The 26847-nt window shown below is 41.8% G+C and overlaps 1 protein-coding gene across 5 annotated transcripts in view; it reads left to right on the plus strand.

The window, feature by feature from the left end:
* LOC142840792 (E3 ubiquitin-protein ligase RLIM-like) overlaps nt 1–26847 on the plus strand; it is a 216899-nt gene that overhangs the window by 42959 nt on the left and 147093 nt on the right. Inside the window, exon 4 of one of the 5 annotated variants that reach the window (XR_012908969.1) lies at nt 17204–17309. The exons of 3 other annotated variants lie outside the window; for them this stretch is intronic. The gene's annotated coding sequence lies outside the window, so the exon portion shown is untranslated. Of the gene's footprint in view, nt 1–15577; nt 15943–17203; nt 17310–26847 lie in introns of those variants that run through there. One more of the 5 variants, XR_012908968.1, reaches the window with a different exon arrangement.

Here is a 26847-nt window from a genome sequence, read left to right on the forward strand (position 1 = left end):
GAGTGCTCACTGGAATCACCAATAGGTCAAGGAAAAATAAAGAAATCAAAGACTTCCTAAAATTCAAAGAAAATGACCACACAACATGCCTAAATTTATAGGACACAATGAAAGTAGTGCTAAAAGAAAATTTCATATCACTAAGTGCCTACATAAAGAACATGGTGAAATTTCACACTAGTGACTTAACAACACACTTGAAAACTCTATAACAAAACCAAGGATACTCACTAAGAAAAAGTTGCTGTGCCAGAGGAGCAGTGAGTTCTAATGGAAGTTCCAGGTGTCAGTGCCCAGAAGGGAACACTCTGATGGGCCAATTTCATTCAGACAAGGCCAAAAGACTGCAGACCCCTGGGCTGTTGTTTGATTCTGCTGTGCCTTTACATGTTTGCTGCAGCTCTCCTTATCTTGTATCTAGCATGGTGTGAGTAGATGTGGAGAGATCTCTACTGCCTGTAATATAATGGATTTTTCTCTTGGAAACATCTCATTCAACAAGGCAGTTTTACGTGTGGATTGTGAAGAAGATGACTCATATCTAAACTATACTATTTAATTTGATAATAATAATGATAGCTTATACAGAGTTTTAATGAATAAAAATAAGTACAAGGCTATGTTTCACAACCAGGGTCTGTGAGTCTCACCTAAGGAGCTGCATGGATTGTAGCTCAAACAATAATGAGCAATTGAACTCAGGACCTTTGGAAGAGCAGGAAATGCTATTAACAGCTGAACCATCTCTCTAGGCCAGGTTGTACGTTTTACTGCCAAAATGGAAGCCAACTTTTCCTTAAGAACTGAACTTATAGGGAATATTCCATTACTGTTGATAAGGTCTGAACAGCACGGAGGAAAAAAGACCATTAAAGGAGTCTTTCTATCAGCAAAGGATCATGAGTCAAATTGAGAACCACTGTTCTATGTCCTTCCATCCTAGGCAGGGGACACACTATGAATGTGCAGACTAATATATCAAAGCACACTGCAGCTTACTCCTAAGTCTAGGGCAATATAGACTCATTTCTACTAAAGGGAAAAGTTGGGCTTTTCTTGACCCATAATTCCTCTGGTTGTACAGACCAGCTTCCACTTACTACAGTCATCATATTTTGTGGAAGCCATTTTTGAAATTGACCCTGGCTGTTCTCTGGGCCTCTTCAGAACAGAGGATAATCATGTAAGAGTGCTGACCAGCATACAAGTCCATTTTTCATCTGGCTTGATTAGTCCATGAGGCCTTGGTAGTGAAACCAGTCCAAGAGTACAAGTTTTACCTCACATCTACTTTCCTTGTTGGACTGTGCTTGTCACTACTCTCACCCTAAGTAAGGTAGGACACTATCTTACTTAAGGTTATCATTACTGTGAGGAAACATCAAGGGCAAAAGCCAACTGGGGAGGGAAGTTTTCTTCTGGCTTCCATTTCCACATCACTGTTGATCATTGGAAGAAACCATGACAGGAACACAACCCGCAGGAGCCTGGAGGCAAAAGCTGATGCAGAGGCTGTGGAGGAGTGCTGCTTACTGGTGCACTTCCCTTGATTCTCACCTTGCTTTCCTATAGATCCCAAGACCACGAGCCTAGAAATGCCTCACCCACACATAGGCAGGGCAATCTCCAACCAATCACTAGTTAAGAAAATACACTACAGACTAGCCTACAGACGGACCTTCTGGAGGAATTTTCTTGTTTCGATTTTTTTCGAGACTGAGTTTCTCTGTAGCTTTGGAGCCTGTTGTGGAACTAGCTCTTGTAGACCAGGATGGCCCTGACCTCACACAGAACCACCTACTTCTGCCTACAGAGTGCTGGGATTAAAGGGGAGCACCACCACCGCCTAGCTCATGGAGGAATTTACTTAATTGAGATTCCCTGCTCACAGATGACTTTAGTGTCTCTCAAGTTGACATAAAGCTCCCTAGTTCAGACACCATCTTCTGCTTGCATCTGACTACTACCAATTGACTTGGCTGACAAAAGAAAGAATCCTCCACACCTTCACACCCTCACAGTTCACAGTTCCATACCCCCCGATACCCTACTCCACCACAAAGCCCACTCTCACACTCCCATCCTTCAGTCAGTCAACATACACTTGGTTTGTGCTGGGGACCTGATTTTCATACTGAACCCTTTGCTTGCATGTACAAGACACTGAATGCTACCGCAGCATTCCTGAAATGACAGCAAAATTACAAAGGGAAGATAAACGTAGAAATCAAAGCAGACAGACAGGGAAACAAGAAGGGACAATGAATGAATGAAACATGAAGCAAACACACAACAGAATGAGAATGTAAAAGTGGAAAAGGAACGGGGACAAGAAAAAACGGAGGCAGGAAGAAGAAAAGAATGGAAGAAATGAATGCTGATGTACCTGAGACTATTTGGGAGAATTTCTGTGGATCCACCACACAGTTCTATGTACAGAGACTACAAACCCTAAGTCAATGTCTGATTCCAGGAAAGGAACACTAGTTACAGGGGAGGTTATAAAAAATTAATCATGAAGCCAGAAACTCTGCTGTGCCTACAGGTACTTGGGCTGTCTCTGTTTCATGACAGTAGGAGAATTTGAAGGATTTAAAAGGCTGTGGTCCACATGTCTGCTCTTAGGGTGCTGAGTCCCAGGAAGAAAGCTCCTCTCTACCCAGACAAACATGGCTGCCACAGTAAATCCAAGCCTACACTTCCCATATTGCTCTAGATATTGCTGTGAAGCAGGGTGATCCTCAGAGGCTTACAGGGGAACAGCTGTAGCAGTTACGTGGACAATGGATTACCTCACGAATGGCTAGAGTCCCCTTCACTCAGAATTTAAGCCAGAGTCCTCATGTGTTCCTTCCTTGCTCGTTCACGGGCAGATATCCTAAGAAACAGATCCCCAAGGTGCCTGCAAAAACAGGAAAGCAATTCTGCTTGATGGCAGTATTGCTCCTACAATGCCAGGGACCCTTCTTCTCATTGTCACCCTCTACCTTCCTCTGAGGAAAAAAAGGAGAAAGAAGCATGTCAAGGATTTGATGCTAGACTTCAAGATGACATAGACCAATCTTGGACAACTCTGGCTACGGGTGAACCTTTGAGAAGGAATGTAATTTTATACATGCACATACATACATACATACATACACACACACATACACACACGGCCACAGTAATGTGTATTTCATAGCATAGGTTGTGTGGAAGCAAAGAAAATGAATCATAGAGAACAGAATGGGGATGGGAGCATAGGATGGAAAGAGCTAGTGTAAAAGCAGAATGTGAAAGAAGGAAGGGATGCATAAGGAAGGACTTATGGAGAAAGAAGTAAATGAAGAAAGGAAAGGACTGACAAATATGAAGACATGTTCAAATCTGGGCTTTCCCCAAGCTTGTAATCAGAAACCAGACAACCAAAAACCATATCTTATTCCAGGAAATGATGTTAGGTACGCATGAGAATTAAAAAAATATGATGAAGCCAGGTACCATATTGTGCCCACAGCATTTGGGCTGTCCTCACTCACTGATGGTTATAAGAGGATGTGAAGGAGTCACAGGCTGGTCTCACACATTATCTGCTTAAAGAAGCTGGTACATGGGCATTTGATCCTCTGGACCCTGACAAACATGGCTGCCACAGAAAATCTAAGCCTGCATTTCCCGCATAGCTCTGACTATTGCTCTACAGCATAGCAAACCTCAGGGGATAGTTTGAAAGAGACCCACAGATGACCAGGACCCTAAATTTTCCTAGTGCTGGAAGGTTGGCTAGAGCCTCCTTCACCTCAGTCTGGAAAACAGAGTCACCATGCCCCATCATTCCTTCATTCCAAGACCTGAGAAGAAACCACACTCTGAGGTGTTGGCAGGAACACGAAAGCAATTCCGCTGAATGGCAGTGTTGCACAAAGACTGCTTAGGTGTACTTCCTCCAGCTTTTCTCCCTCTGCCCTTTTCTGAGAGAAAAAAAAAGGCCAACTCTTTTCCACTCCAGTACAAGGTAGTTGAATTCAATTTTGGACATTTCTGCCTAGGTAGGTCTTGGAGTCTTTCAGTAAGGATCCCATGCCCTAACAGGAAGGGGGAGAAGGGGCAGGGGAGACGAGGTTGTCACAGAAGAGGGTCTTCACTGCACAATATTCAGTCACTTCATCGCAGGGTATGTCACAACCTGAAGGCATAAACGCCATATAGAAAAACAAAATTGGAAAACCCAACACTAGATGCAGGAGTCGGGAGAAGCCACAGAAACAGAACTTTGGTCAGACACTGAGCTCAGTCCAGAACATGGCCCGTATCTCTAGAGACAAAAAGGAAACTCTATCTGGCACATGTGTGCAGGAGCCTCAGCTAAGATCCTGACTCTAGAGTCAGTGGTATCCAATATGTGTCCAGGCTTTCCATGGTTGGGCAGGTTCTGGAAAACCATGACTCACCTAGGCTTTACATTCAAGGTAAGCTGACCCCCTCCTCTAACAGGCACACAGGATGCTCCTGACAGGGAAAGTGCATGGGACAGAGAAGAATATGAGCCTTTGGCACAAGACAGACAACACCTACCCACACAGAGCCTAAGACTAGGGATGGATTCATATCTAGAGAAATGAGACTGAGTTACACGAGAAGTTTCATTGTGAGTTCCTTAGCTCCTTACACCACAGACAGGACCAACATAGCCAGGCAGTTCCCACCCAAACACTTTGGTCGTCTTGTGTAGAGACCTCAGCCTGTTGACTGATCACCCTGGCTGTGCATTCAAATGGATGCTCTGGGCGATCTTCCACATCATGCATGAGTTTGGTTTGACTCCTCCTATTCCTTTGCTGAACGTTAGGGCTCCACTGGATCCTGATTTCTGAACAAGAAAATATCAAAAGAACTTTTCCTACATCCCAAGTGCTCCCTGCCTACTAGGCCGTGGGCTAGGACTCTAAATCATTTCTTTGGACTTGTCCAGCTCTCATTATGATCTGACTATTTTTAATCAAGCACTGTTATTAACCCACACATTCATTTTCAACTATTATTTTGCCACTGTTTCCTGTCTGCAATAGGTGCGGAATCATTCTTGTATGTGTACCTTTCTTTATCAGGTGCATCTAGCCAGCTACCCATTTGTGTGTCTCTCCAGGCAGGAAAGGAAAGCTCTCTAATGGGATTTACATAGACTGAGAGGCATCTACACACATTCCAGAGATACAAGTTCTCCTATTTCTGCCAGGATGTCAACACCACACCAGGCTACCAGCACCCCTGCATCAGGTAGTCACTTGTGGCAGAACTGGGACAAATTCAGAAACAAAATTTTCCTTCATATGTTCTCCACAAGATCTAGACACATGGCTCAGGACTAAATGATTATAGGTGTTAGCAAAGGAATGTATTTTTCTGACTGGCTATGACTACCACTGGGCAAACACTCACACACACACACACACACACACACACACAGCCAACATAATGTAGATTCCATGCCCATGAATTCATAGAGGCTAGACCTTGCTGGAATATTGTAGAATTAACATTTTCCTTTGAGAAATGGTTTTAACTATGCAACCATAAGCCTTCCTGTCCTGAAGGAATGAGCCCGCATAGGCAGTCCTCCTCATCGATACTTTCTGTATTGCCTAGAAGAAAAAGACCTTTTAGTAATATGGGGCGGCAGCGGGGCTGCGTCCCCAAACACCCCAGCCGCCTGCCCTGCCCGGCTAGCGTATGCCCCAAAATAATTACACGGACACTGTATTCTTTTAAACACTGCTTGACCCATCTCTATCTAGCCTCTTCTAGGCTAACTCTCGCACCTGGACTAGCCCATTTCTTATCATCTGTGTAGCACCGGTCTTACCGGGAAGATTCTAGCCTAAGTCCATCCTGGGTCGGAGCTTCAGAGCTTCATCGCGTGTGTCTGCCCAGGAGCCGGGAGCATGGCGGACGTCTGCTCCCGAGAGGAGCGCTGTGGAGTCTGAGCTCACTTCCTCTTCCTCCCAGCGTTCTGTTCTGTCTACTCCTCCCACCTATCTTCTAACCAATGAGATGGGCCAAGGCAGTTCCTTTATTGCTTAGCCAATGAAATCAACAGATTGACATATGACACTCCCCCATCACTTCCCCTTTTTCTGTTTAAACAAAAAAGAAAGGCTTTAACCTTAACATAGCGAAATTACATATAACAAAACAGTTATAAGTAAAAGTTACATCAGAAACATTTATACATATAACAAAATTGACCTTAAATCTCTATCAATGCAAATTATTCATACCTATATCATTTTTCCCTTTAAATGTAAAAGAACATTTATAAACAATATTTTGGGAACATGGGCGCAGTTTTTTCTCTCCAAACTGCTTCCTGCTGAATGGGGGCGTCGTTAATGATTTTAGGGTGTAACCTGTGTGCCAGGTTTATCTCAGTTGGCAGTTGAGCAAGGCAATTTTTTGAAGATGTTTACAGCAACCCTTCAGGAGGACGTGGTCCATTATGCCAAATCGGAATAGAAGAAATCCATAGAGTCTCATCCTCTGTGAAAACAAAAGAAGACTCTCTCCAAAGCATCATATCCTTAGACCCAAATTCTGAAATCGTAATACCCTTATATCCATTTTGGTTTAGCTTGGTAGCCCATGTAATGAAATGTCTGTCTGTACTTAGCTCCTTTACAGTCAAAAATTTTAAAGAAAACACAATGTACATAATCCAGACTCTCTGTGAATTTTTCATTTTTTACGTAGCTTATTTTTCTTTATTTTTTTTAATCTCTTAACTATCTGTACTCTGTCTCTTTAAAGACTTTACCTTTTTTTTAACCATTAATTTTATTTTCTATATTTCTTTTCTTCTCTCTCTCAAGCCTACGTACATTTATCCAACAGTGTGACTCGTTTAGTGGTCTGAATCTGTCCTATTGTGAATCTGTAATTTTTTACTATCCAGGAGCACTTTTGATTTACACCTTTAAATCATTAGGCGCTTAAGAATCTAAGCTGAGACATTCCTAAGTTAACTTTTTGCTTTTTGAGCGCATATCTTTGACCTGGAATAACCCTGTAGACCAGGCTGTCTTTGAACTCTCAGAGATTTGCCTGTCTCTGCCTTCCAGGTATTGGGATTAAAGGCCTACACTACTACACCTTGAACTCACAGAGATCTGTTTGTCTCTGCCTTCTAGGCACTGGGATTAAAGGCGTGTGCTACCACACCTTGAAGTCACAGAGGTTTACTTTAAGAATTTTAACTTTTAGTCTGCATATATTTTTAACACACTTTAAACCATTCAGAAATTTTTTCTGTCTTTGAATCTCTCTTTACTGTATATCTCTTTTTCTGACCACAAGAGCCTTTACTTTACCAAGCAATATCAGTAGGACTAAAGGCGTGGCTTTGACGGCTGGATCCTTAGCTTTCTAGCCTCATGGCTGAGGTACTGGCTGTAGCCATGTTTATAGCCACAACTGGCATTTCAAGGTCCTTGCCAACCAGAGAGCTACAACAGACAACACTCAAGTACTCTCTCGGTAGCCGGCCCTCCTGCCTCAAACAGTCAGAGTTTGCCCTGGCAGGATGGCCCAGAAAGCCAGCATTTTTAAACGCGCAGCTTTTTTCCTGCTACGGCTGAAAACCGAAAAGCATGAGTTCAGCTTTTCGTCAACACCGTTTAAGTGTTTCGTGGCAGGACCTCTTAATGAGCTGCAGGCTTTTGCAGCTAAAGCTGAGTCAGGAAGCCTCTCTTAGATGAGGCGCTTGCTTGCCTCTAGCAAGCAGAGAAGACCCGAGAAATTGCCACAAGAAACACGCTTTACTCTATTCTTTTCCAAGCTTTCTCAGGCTTTCTGTGGACTCAGTTAGCCACACGTCTGGGCGTCATTTGTAGTAATATGGGGCGGCAGCAGGGCTGCGTCCCCAAACACCCCAGCCGCCTGCCCTGCCCGGCTAGCTTATGCCCCAAAATAATTACACGGACACTGTATTCTTTTAAACACTGCTTGACCCATCTCTATCTAGCCTCTTCTAGGCTAACTCTCGCACCTGGACTAGCCCATTTCTTATCATCTGTGTAGCACCGGTCTTACCGGGAAGATTCTAGCCTAAGTCCATCCTGGGTCGGAGCTTCAGAGCTTCATCGCGTGTGTCTGCCCAGGAGCCGGGAGCATGGCGGACGTCTGCTCCCGAGAGGAGCGCTGTGGAGTCTGAGCTCACTTCCTCTTCCTCCCAGCGTTCTGTTCTGTCTACTCCTCCCACCTATCTTCTAACCAATGAGATGGGCCAAGGCAGTTCCTTTATTGCTTAGCCAATGAAATCAACAGATTGACATATGACACTCCCCCATCAAGACCTCTTTCCTTTCTCACTGAGAAGCCCTGTCAGTGATTTCAAACTCTCCATCTGTGCCGAACTCAAGCTGTTCATGCCCTTCTTAGGATGAGGATGGCATGAAGGTTTCATGTGACTTGATGTTCTGACTTCTTATTGGCACCAGGCCATCTACTACCTTCCATGTACTTTCCAGTCAAGGTCCAGGCCAGCATGTCACAAGCAGAGATACTCACCCACTGACAGGAATGGATGCTACTTCTCTGTGTTCTCTGCACCGCCTGCCAGATGTTCCCACCTAAACTTCTGCTGAGTGTACTGTCTCTAAAGGGTTTACACCTCGGAGCCACAGCCATTCATGCTTTGAACTTAGGTCTGTCTGTCATAATGACTACAGAGGCAGTGTACTCTGCCATGACTTCTGCACCCTTTATGACCTTGCTTTTAATGCAGGGGACACACACACACAAAAAGAAAGAGAGAGAGAGAGAGAGAGAGAGAGAGAGAGAGAGACAGAGAGAGAGAGAGAGACAGAGAGACAGAGACAGAGAGAGACAGACAGAGAGAGACAGACAGAGAGAGACAGACAGACAGAGAGAGAGAGAGAGAGAGAGAGAGAGAGAGAGAGAGAGAGAGTGAGTAATCATTTTAAGGAGATCCTGAACCTTGCAGTTCAATAAGGGACAGCCAATCTTGACTTTGGGCTTTTACCCTGCATATTCTTGGAGAGTCTTGAGCAAGGTAGCCTAGCACAGAGAATCTTTGCAGAGTGGTGACCTGCCCATGACTTTGTTTTGCAGCTAGAGGCTTCACACAGGGAGGCACCAGTAGTCAAAGCTGGCCACATGGTACCTTTTTTCTGATGTTTTCCTTCCTTGCTGACTGTGGTTGTCTCTACTCAGCTTCACCCTAAAGAAGGACACTGCCTCTGCTCCTTGCTGCTGTACACCACTTGGCTAAGCCAGCCGAGATGCCCCACCCTCATGCCATCATTGCAGCTATCCTTTGTAGACTTGGGTCATGCTGAAGGCTCGGCTTTAGTGATGAACCTTTGCTGGTGATAGGTGCAGCACTCTGGAAGGACATTAAATGTATAAATGGAACAAAGAGACTCAAAACACAGAGAAGACAGAAAGCAAAGCGAAATAGAAAATGATGCAGAGTCATCACAGTGAGCATGTCAGCCTTCCGAGAGGGAGAGAGGAAGGGAAAGACAGAAGAGGGAAGGAGAGATGGGAAAAATAGGAAATGGAGAAGGAGGAAAGGAGGGAAGGAAGGTAGAAATGGAGTAGAAAGAGACAATTGGTCAGGAAGAAAGCAAATATATGGTCTATTTCTCAGACACTAAGCTCTTCTTTCATTCTTTTTTATTTAATCACTAAGACATTTTCTTTAAGATTCCTCATTTATTGATGGGTGTGGTATCCTTTAATCCTAGGATTTTGACGGCTGCGGGGTCTATGAGTCTGAGGCTAGCCTGGTCTACAATAGTGTATTGCAGATCATCCAGAATTACATAACTTGACCCCTATCTTCATGTTTCTTTAGTTTGTTTGTTTTTGTTTTGTTTTATTTTAATCAATGTAAAAACTAAGGAACGTTCCCAATGAGTTACCAGCTGTCAACTCTCATGATTTAAAACCCACCATTTTGGATTCTAAGTCACATAGTAAATCGGTAAAAATCTGACATTCGTTTTCCTATGTAAGTACTTTGCTTTGGCTCTGACCTACGTGGATATCGACCTACCAGACACTCCTCAGTTTACCACACCCAGAGTCACAGTGACTCCAGAGACTGAGGAGGGCAATCTTCAAAAACATTACTTTCTTTTATTTTTTGAAATTAAAATATAATTAAATTGTTTCTTCCTTCCCATGACCCTTCTAACAGGTCACATTATTCTCTGCTTCCCAGCACTCAAATTTATGGCCTATTTTTGTTGACCTAAATGTATAAACACAACCTTCTTAGTCCATAAAATATTACTTATATGTGTATTATTTAATGGCTTATATTAGAGGCCAGACTCTGATCTAAGGAGGGGTTGTTAAGGTTGGAGCCAAAAAAGGGGGGAATCCCAAAGGATCAGGGACCCTGTTGTTCTTACAGCATTTGGGTAGACTCTCCTTTATGATGTTTGGAGGGCATTGCAAATTTCCCACGTATCTTCACCCCTGATGCTGACTCCTGAGCAGAGAACTCCTCCCCACCCTGGCATACATGGCTGCCACAGGATCTCAATGCCTTTACTTCCTGTGTAGGTGAATATATTGCTCTGGCGTCTAGCCATACTCAGGGAATGGTACTGGCTGGGGACAACATGGGTCATGTGAACTGCAGATTACTCTAGGACTGGCAAGCTAGCCTGAGAGCCCTTCATTTCAGTCTTAGAACCTGAGGCTCCCATCATGCTCACTCTCACCTTCAGACCTGTTGAGAATCAGCACACTGATGTGTTGGCAGGAATAGGAAAGTCATTCCGCTTGATGGTGGTGTTACATCAAGAATGCCAAGGTATCCAGGCCTACTCCCCACTCTTCCCTGAGTAAAAAAAATCTTTCCACCAAACTCCAAGGTGGCAGGACTCAACATTAGCCTCTTGAAGCTCCACAAAGGCATAAGAGTTCTACAGAAAAACTAAATCGGAAACCAGTTATTAAACATAGTATTCAGGAAAAAACACAGAAACAAAATCTAGGCTAGAAATTGTTCTTAGGCCACTCATCTTGCCAGGCGCACTCTAGCTGGAACATGTGTTCAGGACCCTCTGTTGGCATCTTGATGCTAAGGTTCAAGTGTGACCCATAGAGCATCGGTGATTGAGACTCTAGAGGCCACCTTCATTATTGAGAAAGTCTGAACTGACCAGAAGAAAAAGGACTCAATCCCTTTTCTTCTAGACAACCCTGCCAGAATTTTCACATTCTCCATCTCTACCAAGTGGCACCTGAAGGAGGACTTTTGATGACTGTAATTAAACTCCCCTGTGACAGGTCTGCTCCGACTTCTCACTGGCCTGAGACCACTCACAACTATGGACTGGTTCTGGAACTGTCAGCAAACTTTCCAGCCAAAGGTCCCAGGTACCCTGCCCAAAGCAGACAACCAGATGTCACACCTCTATTATCCCAGCTCTTACCTTTGCTTCAGCTGAGGGCTGAGTCTCTTAGGACTTTAACTTCTGTGTTTGAACTTTGGTCTGTTTTCCATGCCCACTTGAGGTGGGCACACACACACACACACACACACACACTCACACAACACACCAATATTAATGTCATGTCACAGTTGTCCAGGGAATATAAACTTCACTGGATTTTTGGAAAATTACCACTTTTCCCTGTAAAATGCTTTTCACTGTGAAAGAGGGAGCATTCACGACCTGAGTAAGTGAACCTAGGAAATCTGTTGCAAGTCTGAAAATTTAGAAAAACCACATCATATCAATAGTAATTTTTTCTCTTTTTTAAATTTTTTCCCGTTTATTTATTTATTAAAGATTTCTGTCTCTTCCCCTCCACCGCCTCCCATTTCCCTTCCCCTCCCCCAATCAAGTTCCCCTCCCTTGTCAGCCCATAGAGCTATCAGGGTTCCCTGCCCTGTGGGAAGTCCAAGGACCACCCACCTCCATCCAAGTCTAGTTAGGTGAGCATCCAAACTGCCTAGGCTCCCACAAAGCCAGTTTTCCATCATATGGCAACAAGCCAAATAAATTACAAGGAAATGTCCTATTTCTTCTTTATACAACCAAACTCTGCTACAAAAAGATACTCAAAGTAATGAAATCTGGCAGATGGATGTGTTCCATTTGGTAGAATTTGTAAAACTAAAATATTAAAACCACACCATTGATACCTATTTAGGATTTAAATGGGCAAGTGCTTTGAGTTCAGAAAACACTAATTCAGTAAGCACACATTTGCTCAAAGTTACAGTCATCATGGTTATGACTGTATAAATTCAGACAGATAATGCTGCTGCATATGTTTCTAAGAAAATGAAACAGTTCTTTGCTTATTTTGTTATAAAGCAAATTACAGGTATACTACACCATCCTACAGGTCTGACAGTTATAGAAAAATCAAATCAAACTCTAAAGGATATGCTAAATAAACAGAACGTGTTAATAAAGTCCCAAGAAATAGGTTGCACAATGCTTTATCAACTTTGAATTTCTTTATTATATGTTATTTTATTGTATTAAACAATTATTTATTTAAATAGTAATCACTGCTTCCCCTTTCCCCCTTCCTCCCACTCCTCCAATGTCTAGTTCACTCCTCAGAGAGGGTGAGGCCTCCCATGGAGAGTCACCAACATCTGTTATATCACTTATCACTTGAGGTATCACTCCATAGGGAATGGCCTTCAAAATGCTAGATTATGCACTAGGGATAAATCTTATTCTGCTATCAAGGGTTCCACTAATAATGGCCCCACAAACTGCCCAAGACACACAAATGTCATTCCCATTCAGAAGACCTTTTTCAGTCCTTTGAATTCAATAAAAATCAAAGTACAACATACCTAAACATATGGGACACTATGAAACATGTGCTAAGAGAAGAGTTCATAGCACTAAATGCCTACGTAAAGAACATGGAGAAATCTCACACTAGTGACTTAACAGCACACCTAAAGCTCTAGAACAAAAAGAAGCAAACTCACCCTAAAGGACTAGATGACAGGCAATAATCAAATTGAAGGCTGAAATTAATAAAACAGAAACAAAGAAAACAATACAAAAATCAATGAGACAAAGAGTTGGTTCTTTGCGAAAATTAACAAGATAGATAAACCTTTACTCAAACTAATAAAAAGGTAGAGAGGGAATGTCCAAATTAACAAATGAAAATGGGGACATAGCAACAGACACCAAGGAAATCCGGAGTATCATCAGGTCATACTTCAATAATTTTTAATTTTATATATGCTAATGAGAAAAGAATGTCAGCTGATGAGAGACATTATATAATAGAAAAACTATGGAATTAAATCAGCTTTTATACTTTAAAGATGTTTTGACCTCAAAATGGAAATCAGGATATGTGTTATGTTGAAGAAGTAGTTTTGCTTTCGTTTCCACAGTAGAAGAAAATCTATGGATACCATCAAAATTGATAAATATTCTATTTGACAAAGAGAGATCTCTTGATTAGGGGAGAGGACTTTTTTTAAATTTATTTATTTATTAAAGATTTCTGTCTCTTCCCCGCCACCGCCTCCCATTTCCCTCCCCCTCCCCCAATTAAGTCTCCCCCCAGCCCGAAAAGCTATCAGGGTTCTCTGTCCTGTGGGAAGTCCAAGGACCCCCCACCTCCATCCAGGTCTAGTAAGTTGAGCATCCAAACTGCCTAGGCTCCCACAAAGCCAGTGCGTGCAGTAGGATCAGAAACCCATTGCCATTGTTCTTGAGTTCTCAGTAGTCCTCATTGTCCGCTATGTCCAGCGAGTCCGGTTTTATCCCATGCTTTTTCAGACCCAGGCCAGCTGGCCTTGGTGAGTTCCCAATAGAACATCCCCATTGTCTCAATGTGTGGGTGCACCCCTCGCAATCCTGAGTTCCATGCTCGTGCTCTCTCTCCTTCTGCTCCTGATTTGGACATTGAGCTTATAATTAGTGATCCTAGAGAAGCTAAATAAGGAGAACCCAAAGAAAAACATATAGGCATCCTCCTGAATATTAACCTTCAGCAAGCGATGAAAGGAGACAGAGACAGAGACCCAAATTGGAGCACGGGACTGAAATCTCAAGGGAGAGGACTTTTCATCAAGCACCATGGCCGTTTAATCTCAACTAAATTATAAGAATAACAAATGCTTTTTATTTGATCAGATATAACTTGCCAAAAGAGAACCACTCTAAAATTTGGGTTGGGAAAGGGTTTTCTGTTTTTTCAGGAGAAAAAAGGCATCCAGCTAGTGAATCTGAAGACCACTAAACAAATGAGACATCAGAAAGAAAAGGACAAATCATCCAGAAAAAAAATGTCCCAAGAAAAAGAGTAAATTGGCTATTGGTTTATCACATTTTGAACAGCATAAAATTTCATAGATCTTCCCAAATATTTCCTTTTGTTGTTCTCTACAACCAATGCAAATGGTCTTTTGGGATTCCCAATGCAGTTAAAGATTAAAGATGTCTTTGGAGTTGGGTTGTGAATCTCTCCCCTTCTAAAGCCTAGCCCGCTTGTTAGAGTACAATCCAAAATCTCTGTCTCATACCAGAAGAGCCACCTGATATGGGACAGAAGATAAAAAAATTAAAAACTATTTTATTACCACTAATTCCATAATCCCTTGATTTTATATATATATTGATTCTTTAAAAGCTTCTCTTAAAAATATTATGTCAAAATTTATAAGATAAATATATGTGTATTTTAAAGTTTTGTCATGATATTAATGGTCTTATAGAGTACTAACTAATTCTAATCTATACATGATTTCAGGTTTGAGTCTCTATTTGTTCTCTACAGTGAACCATGTGCATACCTAACAGTGACCTTTGAAGTCTCCAAAAGGAGAATATGTACACCACACCATTGATACTTACTTGAATTTTAAATAGGCAACGGCTTTTAGCTCAGAAAATGCTGATTTGGTTATCACACATTTGCTAGAAGTTAAGGCCATCATGTGTATATTCATACAAATAAAGAGAGACAATACTCCAGCATATGGCTCTAAGAAAATGACAGTTTTTTCTTATTGTGAAAAAAAGCATATTACAGGTATGCCACACAATTCTACAGGGTACTCAGTTATTAAAAAAAACAGAATAAAACTCTAAAGGATATGATAAATAAACAGAAAGGAATGATAAAGACACCCAAAAATAGATTGCATGATGCTTTATTAACTTTAAATTTTCTAAATACTAATGAGAAAGAAACAATAACTCTGGAGAGACATTGGATTGTAGAATAACTAGGGAACTAAATCAGTCAATATACTTTAAAGATGTTATGACCTCAGTATTGAAACCAGTATATGTGTTATGGTAGTGAAGGGGTTTTGCTTTTGTTTCCACAGGAGAAGAAAAGCTATCAATACCATCAAAATTGAAAAAGACTCAGTTTGAATAAGAGAAATCTCTTAAGTAGAAGAAATGATTGTTCATCAAGCAGCATGGGCATTTAATCTCAACTAACATATAAAACTAACAAATGCTTTTCATTTGATCAGCTGTAACTTTCCAAAAGATAATCCCCCACACGCAAAAAAAGTTAGGGTTTGGGAACGGTTTTGTGTCTGTCTTTTCAGGAGAATAAAGGCATCCAGCTAAGGAATCTGAAAACCACTGGATAAATGAGACATAGGAAGAAAAAGGACAAATCATCCAGAAAAATGTCCCAAGAAAAAGGGTAAATTGGCCTATTGGTATATCATATTTCCAAGAGCACAAAATTTCATAAATCTTTGCAAACATTTCTTTCTGTCATCCTCCACAGACATATAATGCAAATGGTCTTTTTGTAGTCCCAGTCCACTTACAGATTAAAGCTGCCTTTGAACTTAGATTGTGGCTCTCCCCTTCTCTAAAGCCAGCATGCTTGTGAAAGGAAAATCCAAAATCTCTGTCTCATGTCAGAAGAGTCACCGGATATGGAACAGAAGAAAAATAAAAATTTAAGGACTATTTTATTTCCACTAGTCTCATAATCTTATAGTTTTATTTTGAATATTTGATAGCTTTTCTAATGGCCAAAATATTATCTCAAAATTTATAATTTATAAGATAAATATGTAGTATTTTAAAGGTTTTGTCATGATATTAATGGTCATATACAGTACTAACTAACTCTAGAAAAGGGCTTCATTTATCTATCTGTGCATGATTTCATGTTTGAGTCTGTATTAGTTTTCTGCAGTGAACTATGAGCATGCCTTTGAAGTCTCCAAAAGGAGAATAGGGCCCCACAATGATTATTCCTTCAGGACCATAAAGCTGAAAAACATCACCTGAAGGTCATCTTTGGACAATAAATTGCTCAGAACAATTTTGAGGTGACTAACCGAGATATTCTAGCCTCACAGACTACTCTAGCTAGGACTTGAGACAAGCCCTGCACTTTCCCATTATGCAGAATCTGGACAAAAAATAATACAGCTACCTTTTTCAGGACTAGACTATTAACCCAAGTTTTTCTTTTCAGGCTTCCCTCAAGATGCTGTTACCCCAAGATAGCAGGAAGTAAATTTAAGAAGACAACGCCCACTCCCAAGTAGTAGAGTGGGTTGTTTTTGGTCATTCAATGAATGGGTTATGAATATTTGTCATTGTTTAGGGGCCTCAGTTACAACTTGTTATTGGTTACAGTCAGGAAGAAATTTGAAGAAAGGAGATAAGATACAGAGATCTTCTTTGGAAAAGAGAAAAAGGAGGATACAGATATGATAGCATAAAGGGTAGATTATTAAATCTACTCTGAAAAGAAAAAGGGAGAATACAGATTTGATAAGATAAAATGATAGATCATTGAAACTACTTTTAAAAAGCAACTACTAGTTTTACATGTTTTACATTGGATTGAACTTTTGCCTATTGTGTAAAAATTTTGTACATGGATACAAATTTGATACTAATTTTGATAAAACATGCCCTACATGTTTTTAAGCTTGTTCAAGATATTGTATCTATACAGTTTATTTAACAATATAATACAAATTTCTTGTAATTGAATTATATTTACTTACTCTTTAGGATAATAAAGAAATGCAGGTTAATAATTAGTCACCTATTACAATAGAACTTGTAGACATTTTAGGTACATTTTCAAAATGAAACAGATATATTTTAAATAGTAAAGTCATTTTCAAACCATTTAGGGATCTACAGAATATGGCAATTAAGATATTTTAATAACAGAAGCTCTTTTTTATGACAAGACATGTCTGCTCCTGGCAGTCCCAATCTACTTCAGAGAAGATAATAGGCATTGAAGAAACTCCACATGAAGTTTACTTTCTTTGGGGCCAAAGTAAGCCACTGGATAAGAAAATGCCCTTCTCTCAACTGCCAGCAGTATGTTGTCCAAACTGTACAAGCTGTTTTTGTCATTTCTCATATTTTTTGGAAGTTGCTTGCTCATACTTCCTGCTTACTTAGTTAATATTATTTACTTCTTGGGTCTCTGAGAATTTTTTTTTATTATTTTATTGTAAAAAAGGAAAAAAAAAGCTTCTGCCTCTTCCCAGCCTCCCATTTCCCTCCCCCTCCTCCCGCCCTTCTCCCCCTCCCCCAAGTCTCTCCAGTCTGAAGAGCAGTCAGGGTTCCCTGACCTCTGGAAAGTCCAAGGTCCTCCCCCTCCGTCCATATCTAGGAAGGTGAACATCCAAACTGGCTAGGCTCCCACAAAGCCAAAACATGAAGTCGGATCAAAACCCCTTGCCATTGTCCTTGGCTTCTCATCAGTCCTCATTGTTCGCCATGTTCAGAGAGTCAGGTTTTATCCCATGCTTTTTCAGTTGCAGTCCAGCTGGCCTTGGTGAGCTCCCAATAGATCAGCCCCACTGTCTCAGTGGGTGGGTGCACCCCTCGTGGTCCTGACTTCCTTGCTCATGTTCTCCCTCCTTCTGCTCCTCATTGGGACCTTAAGAGCTCAGTCCAGTGCTCCTGTGTGGGTCTCTGTCTCTATCTCCATCCATCACCAGATGAAGGGTCTATGGTGATATGCAAGATATTCGTCAGTATTGCTATAGGATAGGATCATTTCAGGTTCCCTATCCTCAGCTGCCCAAGGAATTAACTGGGGACATCGCCTTGGGCTCCTGGGAGCAGCTCCAGGTTCAAGTCTCTTGTCAACCCTAAGGTGGCTCCCTTAACTAAGAGTTGTGCTTCCGTGCTCCCCTATCCAACCTATGGCCATACCACCTTGAACGCGCCCGATCTCGTCTCTGAGAAATTTGAAGACCAGATAGTTTTAGGTTTTTTGTTTGTTTGTTTGTTTATCAGACACAGAAAAGAAACTCACTGAAAAGTTCTAAAGTGTATAAGGTTGAGAGATATGAAAAAATAGTTTTGGATGGTAATGCAAGTTATGATATAAAGTATTTTAGGTACAAGATTTGGACTTACCAAGATAGGATAGATAAGGGAGTAATTTCTCTGAAATGAAAATGGACTAGACCTTGCTGATGTACTTATGGCCTGTATATATTGTATATAGTTATTATACTTATTATATTTAGCTTTTCTTATATTAGTTATAGCCTTCTCTTTTTATTTATACAGAACGGGGAAAGGTAGTGATGTTTTATTTGTATTTCAGTAAAGAAATAATGATCAGAGTTCAGAGCTAAGCCACTAGTTAGTCATAGAGGCCAGGCAGTGGCAGCTCATGCCTTTAAACCCAGGACTCAGGAAACAGAGGCAGACAGATCTCTGTTAGTTCAATGCCATCCTGGGCTTGCACAAAATCAGTCCAAAAAGAGATCTTGGTGCTTGTGACTCATGCCTTTATTTATTTTTTTATTACTTAAAAAATTTCCAATGCAAATTCCCACTCCTTCCCCTCCTCCCAGTGCTCTCCCTCTCCCTCCTCAGACCCTCCCACCCCATCCCTCCAACCCTAAGGGAGTACCATGCACCCCACCCTGTGGAAAGTCCAAGGTCCTCCCTACTACATCTAGGTTGAGCAAGGCTTACATCCAAAGAGAATAGGATCCCATGAAGCTGGTATATGTAGTAGAGACACATCCCAGTGTCACTATCAGTGGCCCCTCAGTCTGCCTCAACTGTCAACCCTCTTCAGACAGGCTTTGTAGTTCCCATGCTCATTTACTCCCAGTCCAGTAGGAGTTGGTGAGCTCCCATTCTCAAGCAAACTGTGTCAGTGGATGACCCCCTCATGGTCTTGAATTCCTTGCTCATACTCTCACTCCTTCCACTTTTCAACTGTATCTTGGGAGCTCAGTTCATTACTCCAGTGTGGGTCATTGCCTCTGTTCCCCATCTGTTGTTGGACGAAGGTTCTATGGTGACATTTGAGATAATCATCAGTCTGACTACAGGGTAAGGTCAGTTCAGACACCCTCTCATCTATTGCTTAGGGTCTTACCAGGGAACATCCCTGTGGGGTCTAGGGCATTTTTCTAGAGCCAGGTTTCTTGCTAACTCCATAATGGCTCCCTCATATCTATCCTTCCTCCATCTCGACTATCCCATTCCCACAAGTTCTCCTCAAACTCCCTTCTCCCCTTCCTTTTACCCCATGGCCCCCTGCTGCCAAATTTTTGTCTGTTTCCAATTTCCAGGTGTGTCTATACATGCTTTTCTTTGGGTTCAACTTATTACTTAGTTTCTCTAGGATCCTGAACTATAGGCTCGTTGTCCTTTGTTTATGACTAGTATCCACTTATTAGTGAATACATACCATATTAGTTTCTTGGGGACTGGGTTACCTCACTCAGGATAATGTTTTCTAATTCCATCCATTTGCATTCAAAATTCAAGATGTCATTATATTTTATTGCTGAGTAGTACTCTAATGTATAGATGTGCCACACTTCCTTTATCCATTCTTCAGTTGAGGGGCATCTATGTTGTTTCCAGGTTTGGGCTATTACAAATAATGCTGCGATGAACCTACTTGAACAAATGCTCTTTTAGTGTGATTGAGCATCTTTTGGGTATATTCCCAAGAGTGGAATTACTGGATCCTGAGGTAGGTTGATTCCCAGTTTTCTGTGAAACTACCATACTGATTTCCAAAGTGGTTACACAAGTTTGTATTTCCACCAGCAATGAATGAGTGTTCCCCTTACTCCACAACCTCTCCAGCATAAGCTATCATTAGTGTTTTTGATCTTAGCCATTCTGACAAGTGTAAGATGGTATCTCAAAGTTTTTGATTTTCATTTCCCTGATAGTTAAGGAAGAAGAACATGTCCTTAAGTATTTTTTTTTTGCCACTTGAAATTCTTCTGTCGAGAACTCAGTTTAGTTTAGTACACCACTTTTTAATTGGGTTACTTAGAATTTTAATGTCTAATTTCTTGAGTTCTTTATATATTTTGGAGATCAATCCTTTGTCTGATGTGGGATTGGTGAAGATTTTTTTCCCATTCAGTACACTGCCTTTTTGTCTTATTGACTGTGTGCTTTGCTTTACAGAAGCTTCTCAGTTTCAGGAGGTCCCATTTATTTATTGATGCTCTTATTGTCTTGCTACTGGGGTTATATTTAGGAAATGGTGTCCCATGCCCAAGCATCGAAGGTACTTCCCAAAGTTTAGTGTGGTCAGATTTATATTGAGATCTTTAATCCATTTGGACTTGAGTTTTGTGCATGGTGACAGAGATGTATCCATTTTCATTCTTGTACAGATTGACATCCAGTTATGCCAGCACCATTTGTAGAAGATGCTTTCTTTTTTCCATTGTGTCTTTTATGGCTTTTTTGTCAAAAATCAGGTGTTTATAAATGTATGCATTAATATCTGAGTCTTCAATTTGATTCCATTTGTCTACATCACTGTTTTTATGCTAATACCAAGCTGTTTTCATTACTGTAGCTCTGTAATTGAGCTTGATGTCAGGGATGGTAATGTCTCTGGCAGTTCCTTTATTTTACAGGATTGTTTTGGCTATCCTGGGTTTATTGTATTTCCATATGAAGTTGAGTATCATTCTTTCAAGGTCTATGAAGAACTGTGTTGGGATTTTGATGGGGAATGCATTGATTCTATAGATTGACTTACAACTTGAATCCCAGTGTTTGGGAGTCCCATGCCTTTAATGTCAGAACTAGGGAGGTGGAGACAGAAGTGATATGGCTGGTTCGAGAGAGGACTATAAAGGGGAAGAGACAGAAACTCACTGGAGTATGTAGTCTGAGCTTTCATGGAAACAAAATCTCACCCTTTGCTCTGAAAATCTGGTGGAGGTAGAAGGTCTCTCTGGTGGTTTGTCTGCTTTGTTTCTCTGATCTTCAGCTTGAACCCCATTGTCTGTCTCTGGGTTTCTATAAATCATGTTGTACCCCATATCTGGGAGATCATACACATGGATACTTTGAAAGCAAGGGCAGATTACTCTGGAGGAAGAAGTGAAAGCTAGCCTTTGGGGGGGTAATCCACAAAGTTTCAACAATGAGGGGGTTGTGCTATACAAATTCAGCCCTTAAGACAAGAAGGCTTCTTGTTGGGTAGTGAAGAACATATGCTAGGTGAAGTGATAATTCCCCAGGAATGCAGTGAGCTCCATCTACATTCACACACACACACACACACACACACATGCACACACGCACAAACACACACACATGTGCATGCCTACACAAGGGCAGGTAATAAAACACTTTCTTTTACTTGATATCTATACTCACTTTGTCCCTGGATGCCCCTCTGTACAGTGTGTGCTCTGGGTGTAAAGATGAAGGCAAGTCTTGCGTTTCTTTTGAAATTGCCCAAATTGCAATATAAAGAAGTGTTGGAAATTTGTTGTGGTGCTGGCATCTTAGCAGGAACCAAAAGGACTGGGGACTTTCATCAGAAATCCTTCCTTTATTTTTGTACAGTGCTTTAGAAATGGGCTGGAATGCACATAATAAAGTTTCAAGTCCTAGAGGGACTTTGTGTTCTTTGGAGAAATGAAAAAATAACAAATATCTTGAGTGGGTATCTGTTGTATAATTTCTAATTGGTTTTAATAATAAAAATCCAAAGTCAGATGTAGAGGTATATGCTGAAAGATCAGAAAAACAGAGGAGCAAACCAAAGCCAACTCTTACCTTGCTAACTCATTTGACAGAAAGAGGGGCTGAAGCCTTGTCTCCATCCACCTTATAGTCTTCTCTGTGCCGAGCAATATTACTTCCTGTCTGTCTGTACAGACGTCCAGACCTCTATGGCTAACAAGCTCCTAGCTCTACCCTCTGATTTTAGACAAGCTTTATTTATTAGAGCACAAACAAAATCCCACCACAGGTATGGATGCCTCAGGTACAGGGAACTATTGTTTCCACACAGTGAAATCGTAATTGTTGCTGGGAAAGCCCAAAGAAATGAATTGGGGCTGCTTCAAAGGAGCTGGTAGGTGAGTTGAAGCTGAGATGAAATAAAGGTTTTATTTTGATATTTTTTTATCTTCAGATCACGGTTCCAGGGAGCCTCTTTTTTCACCTGAGGTTGAGTATGCCACCAGCCAAAACGCGATGTTAGCTGGGGTCTCTGGACAGGAACACCAAAGGGTTTGACTGGCAACTGTCCTCTCCACTTTGATTCCTGGTCATGGCTAGGGATGTGCAACTCATAATGGCAACATTCTGTGTGCCCTTTCTCCTCTGTGCACCATGAAGTCTACTTCCAGGTATGGTTGTCTTACCTGGGCCAATTTCCCACCTGTTTTGAAGGTATAGCTTCATGGTGGAATAATGTCCTCCCTGTATCTCACTTTTATGACAAAAGATGGAGAGAAAGAAGGGATTAAGGGAAAGTGGATGGACAGAAGGATTAAAACAGGAAAGAAGGACTGACAAATTTATGACCTCTAGGTTGATTTTCTGGGGACCCTAAAGCAGAGAGGCCAGACCCCTGGATAATGGCTGATTCCAGGAAATGAAGTATTTGTGCAGGTACGTGTCTAAAAATTGGATAAATTCTGTATTTTTTTTATTTTTGTGTTTTAAGAAATGGTCTTTCTGTGCCTTTGGAACCTGTCCGGGAACTAACTCTTTTAGACTAGGCTGGCCTCGAACTCACAGAGAGCCACCAGTCTTCACCTCTGGAGTGCTGGGATTAATGACGTGTGCCACCACCACCTGTCTAGATTCTGTATCTTAACAAGCAAGTTACTCACCTATCTGCATCCCAGGGTGGAGTATTCCTCAGCACTGTGGCAAATATGGCTGCCACAAGATCGCAAAACCCTTATTCTGGGCTTTACTACTTTGAAATCCATGCTGCCTTGGAGGCTAGCACTGGTTGAGTCCCACCCGAGGCATCAAATCCCAGCTTACCCCCGAACTAGCAAGCTAGTTAGAGCCCCCGTTAATTCAGTATTTGGATCAGAAGCCCCAACATTCCTCACCTACTGGTTTTCACACATACAGACAAAAAGCACTTTGGGTTGATTTTGAGATCAGCAAAGTAGTTCCGCTTGATAGCAGTATAGCACCAGTAATGTAAATGATACCTTTCATTCACATTCACTCCCTCTGCCCTTCTCTGAGGAAAAAAAAATACTGAAAAGAGTCAACAAGACACTAAACTCCAAAATATCTTGGCTATAATTTGGCTCCTTATAGCCAGAGATGGGTTTGGATCCTTAGTTTATGGATCTGGCCTGGAAAGTCTCAGACCCAATAAACCTCTATACTGAAACACTCCTCCACTAAAAACAGGGCCTAGCCTCAGGGCATAAGAGCCAAACAGGAAAACTGAATAGAGACTCCTTTCACTAGATACAAGAGTTGGGAGAAGCCAGAGGGAAAAAATATTCAGCAAAAGCTGTCCCGGGGCTAAATACAGCACCATTCGTCCTGCCAGACTCACTCTGTTACATGAGCACAGTCCCTTTGACACTGGGCATCAAGTCTCACCTATAGAGTGTCCAGGACTGAACCCCCAGAGGCCCACTATCTCATTATTGAGACTGTCGGTAATGCCCAGTTGAAAATGACTCTACCCCTTTCTTGTTGAGACAGCACTGCCTGGGTTTGAAAACTCCATCTTTACTAAGATCCAGCTGAAGGGGCACTTAAGGAACACTTTCTATGTTCTTTGTGATGGCGATTGAACTCACTATGATTGGCTGACTTCTTACTGACCTGAGAACACTCACAATTACTTCTGGAACATACTTTTCAGCAAAAGGTCTCAGCTACCATGCCATAGGCAGACAATCACTTCTGGAGGCATCACAATCCCTGACTTCAAACTCTACTACAGAGCTACAGTACTGAAAAGAGCCTGGTATTGGCATAAGAACAGACAGGAGGAACAATACAACCAAATAGAAGACCCAGATATTATCCACACCCCTTTGAACACCTGATTTTGACAAAGAAGCAAAAAAATATCAAATGGAAAAAAGAAAGCGTATTTAACAAATGATGCTGGCATAACTGGATATCAACATGTAGAAGAATGAAAATAGACCCATATCTATCACCATGCACAAAACTCAAGTCCAAATGGATCAAAGACCTCAACATAAAGCCAGCCACATTGAACCTTATAGAAGAGAAAGTGGGAAGTACACTTGAACTCATTGGCACAGGAGAGCTCTTAGCAAGTCACACTCTTAGGGCATAAGGCAAAGACATGGAAAATAAATTGCAAGCTCCATCATGAGGATGCAGGAGTCAAGAAGCCCCAAAAGTAAAATCTTGGGCAGAAACTAGTCTTCACGCTAAACCTGACCCTGTCCCTCAGAGCCTTATAGGAACACTCTAACTGGCACACATGCACAGGGCCCTCAGCTGACTGGGCGACAACAGTGTCACATTTAGTGTCTAGGTACCCAAGTGAGTGTCAATATTGTATAGCCTTCCAGCCTGATAACAGAAGGTATGCAGAGGACAGATGATGTGGACAATTGACATGAGAGAGACATTCACCCAACTGTCCTAGGGCCAGCAATGTCTTATTGCTTAACAGAAGGAGGATTCAGGGAAGGCAGAGGACTCAAATCATATGGGAGGTCTCCTTTGTGAGAGTCCCAGTTCATAACTTCATGGCCAAGAGTCAGAGCACAGAGGTCAGCTCCCCCTTAAACCCTTTGGAGGATTTGGTCCAAAGGACCCAAGCTGCATCCCTAGGCCCAGTCTGATTTCAAGTGGAGAGTGTCAGCCATCTTCTACAGCTCTCGGGACATTATAGCTTAGAGGCATTCTCATTCTCTGTTGACACTGGAGGCTCCCCAGAATCCTGATTTGTGAAATACACAATGACATAAGAAGACACTGCACTCATTTACACCTGTTACCTGCCTACCAGGCCCTGAGCTAGGGCTCCAAACCTTTATTTTGTGCTTGTCTAGCAACCATTATTGTCTTATGGTTTGTGTCCTCCAAAAGCAGCTACCTGCTCATAAAATCATCCTGGAGCCACAGGGCCTGGCAAAGGGGACACTGGTATTTAAACCAGTATAATCAACAGCTCTCCTCTCTCACATCTACCTTCATTATTGACTTAGTTCCATACTAAGGAAGGACTCTGACTTCTTCTTTCTACTCAATTCACTTGGCTCACAGAACAAAGATGTGCACCTGCATGTACCCAAGAATGCCTGCAATCCATTCTTGAGTTTATTCTCCATACCTTGGGTTGTACTGGGGACCTGATATTGATGTTTAACACCGGGCAGAGAGGTATATGTCACTGAGCTGTATCTGAAGCCCTCCTCAATGACAGGAGATTATAAAGGAAACAAAAAAAGGAAGTGAAAATGTAGGAAAGACACAAGGAATCAACTGAACACTAAGCAGAGAGCAGACTGGGGATGTCAGCAGCAATGGAGGAAGTGGAAAAGAATCATAGGAAAGAAGGAAGGGATGCAATGACAATGGATTGAGGGAGAAAGAAGGGAATGAAGAAATGAAAGAAGGACTGACTGAGAAATAGCTAAACTCTTGGTAATATTTCTCGAGCCCTCCAAGCCCATGAACAGAGTCCAGGATCCCAAGGGCAGTGTCTATTCCAAAAATTGAGGGGTAAGTACAGGTGAAGTTCAAAAAATATACAAGAAGAAGAGGAACATGAACTCATCGGTTCTCAATCTGTCTCTGATCCTGGATGCTTTGTACACATGTCTGTACTATGGCTACTGACTCCTGGGTAGAGATCCCCTCCCCACCCTGACAAACATGGCTGCCACAGGAAATCCAAGCCTGTATTGCCTGTGTAGCTATGATTGTTGCTCTGCAGTACAGCAAGCCTCTGGCAATGGTGTTAGCTGGAGTGGGCTAACTGAAGCCCATGTTACTTTACTCTTTTGACCAGATTCCTCGATAAATTCTTCATTCAATTCCACCCCTTACTTTTTGAGAGAAAGAACACTGAGGTGTTGGTGGGAATAGTAAAGAAACACCGCGTGAGGGCAGTGTTGCACCAACATGGTCAAGGTACCAGGTTTCCTGGGTTTCTCCCTCCACCCTTCTCTGATTAAAAAAAAAGTCAAACAATATGCTATTAGATTCCAAGTTGTGAATCTTGGACTCTTTTAGCCAGAGATGGGCCTTGAAGCCTTAGAATCTTTCTGTATGGATATTGTATGGGAAGTCACAGACCCCACTCCAACAAAAGGACAGGACATGTTCTCAAGAACTAAGGATCATACAGAAACACTGAATTGGGAATCCTCAAATCAGAAGCATGAGTGAGAAGAAGGCACAGAAAGAAAATCTTGGGCATAAACTGGACATTGGCCTGAGCACAACCCCCTATATCCTGCCAGGAACAAGCTAACTGACCCACATGTCCATGGCACTCAGGGAGAATCTTGAAACTGGGAGTCAGGGTAACCCATAGAGTGCCCAGTCCTCTAGCGAGTGTGCAAACATTATATAGCCATTCCACAAGCCAATTTCT

The sequence above is a fragment of the Microtus pennsylvanicus genome, chromosome X, assembly GCF_037038515.1.
Source record: "Microtus pennsylvanicus isolate mMicPen1 chromosome X, mMicPen1.hap1, whole genome shotgun sequence".
Lineage (NCBI taxonomy): Eukaryota > Metazoa > Chordata > Mammalia > Rodentia > Cricetidae > Microtus > Microtus pennsylvanicus.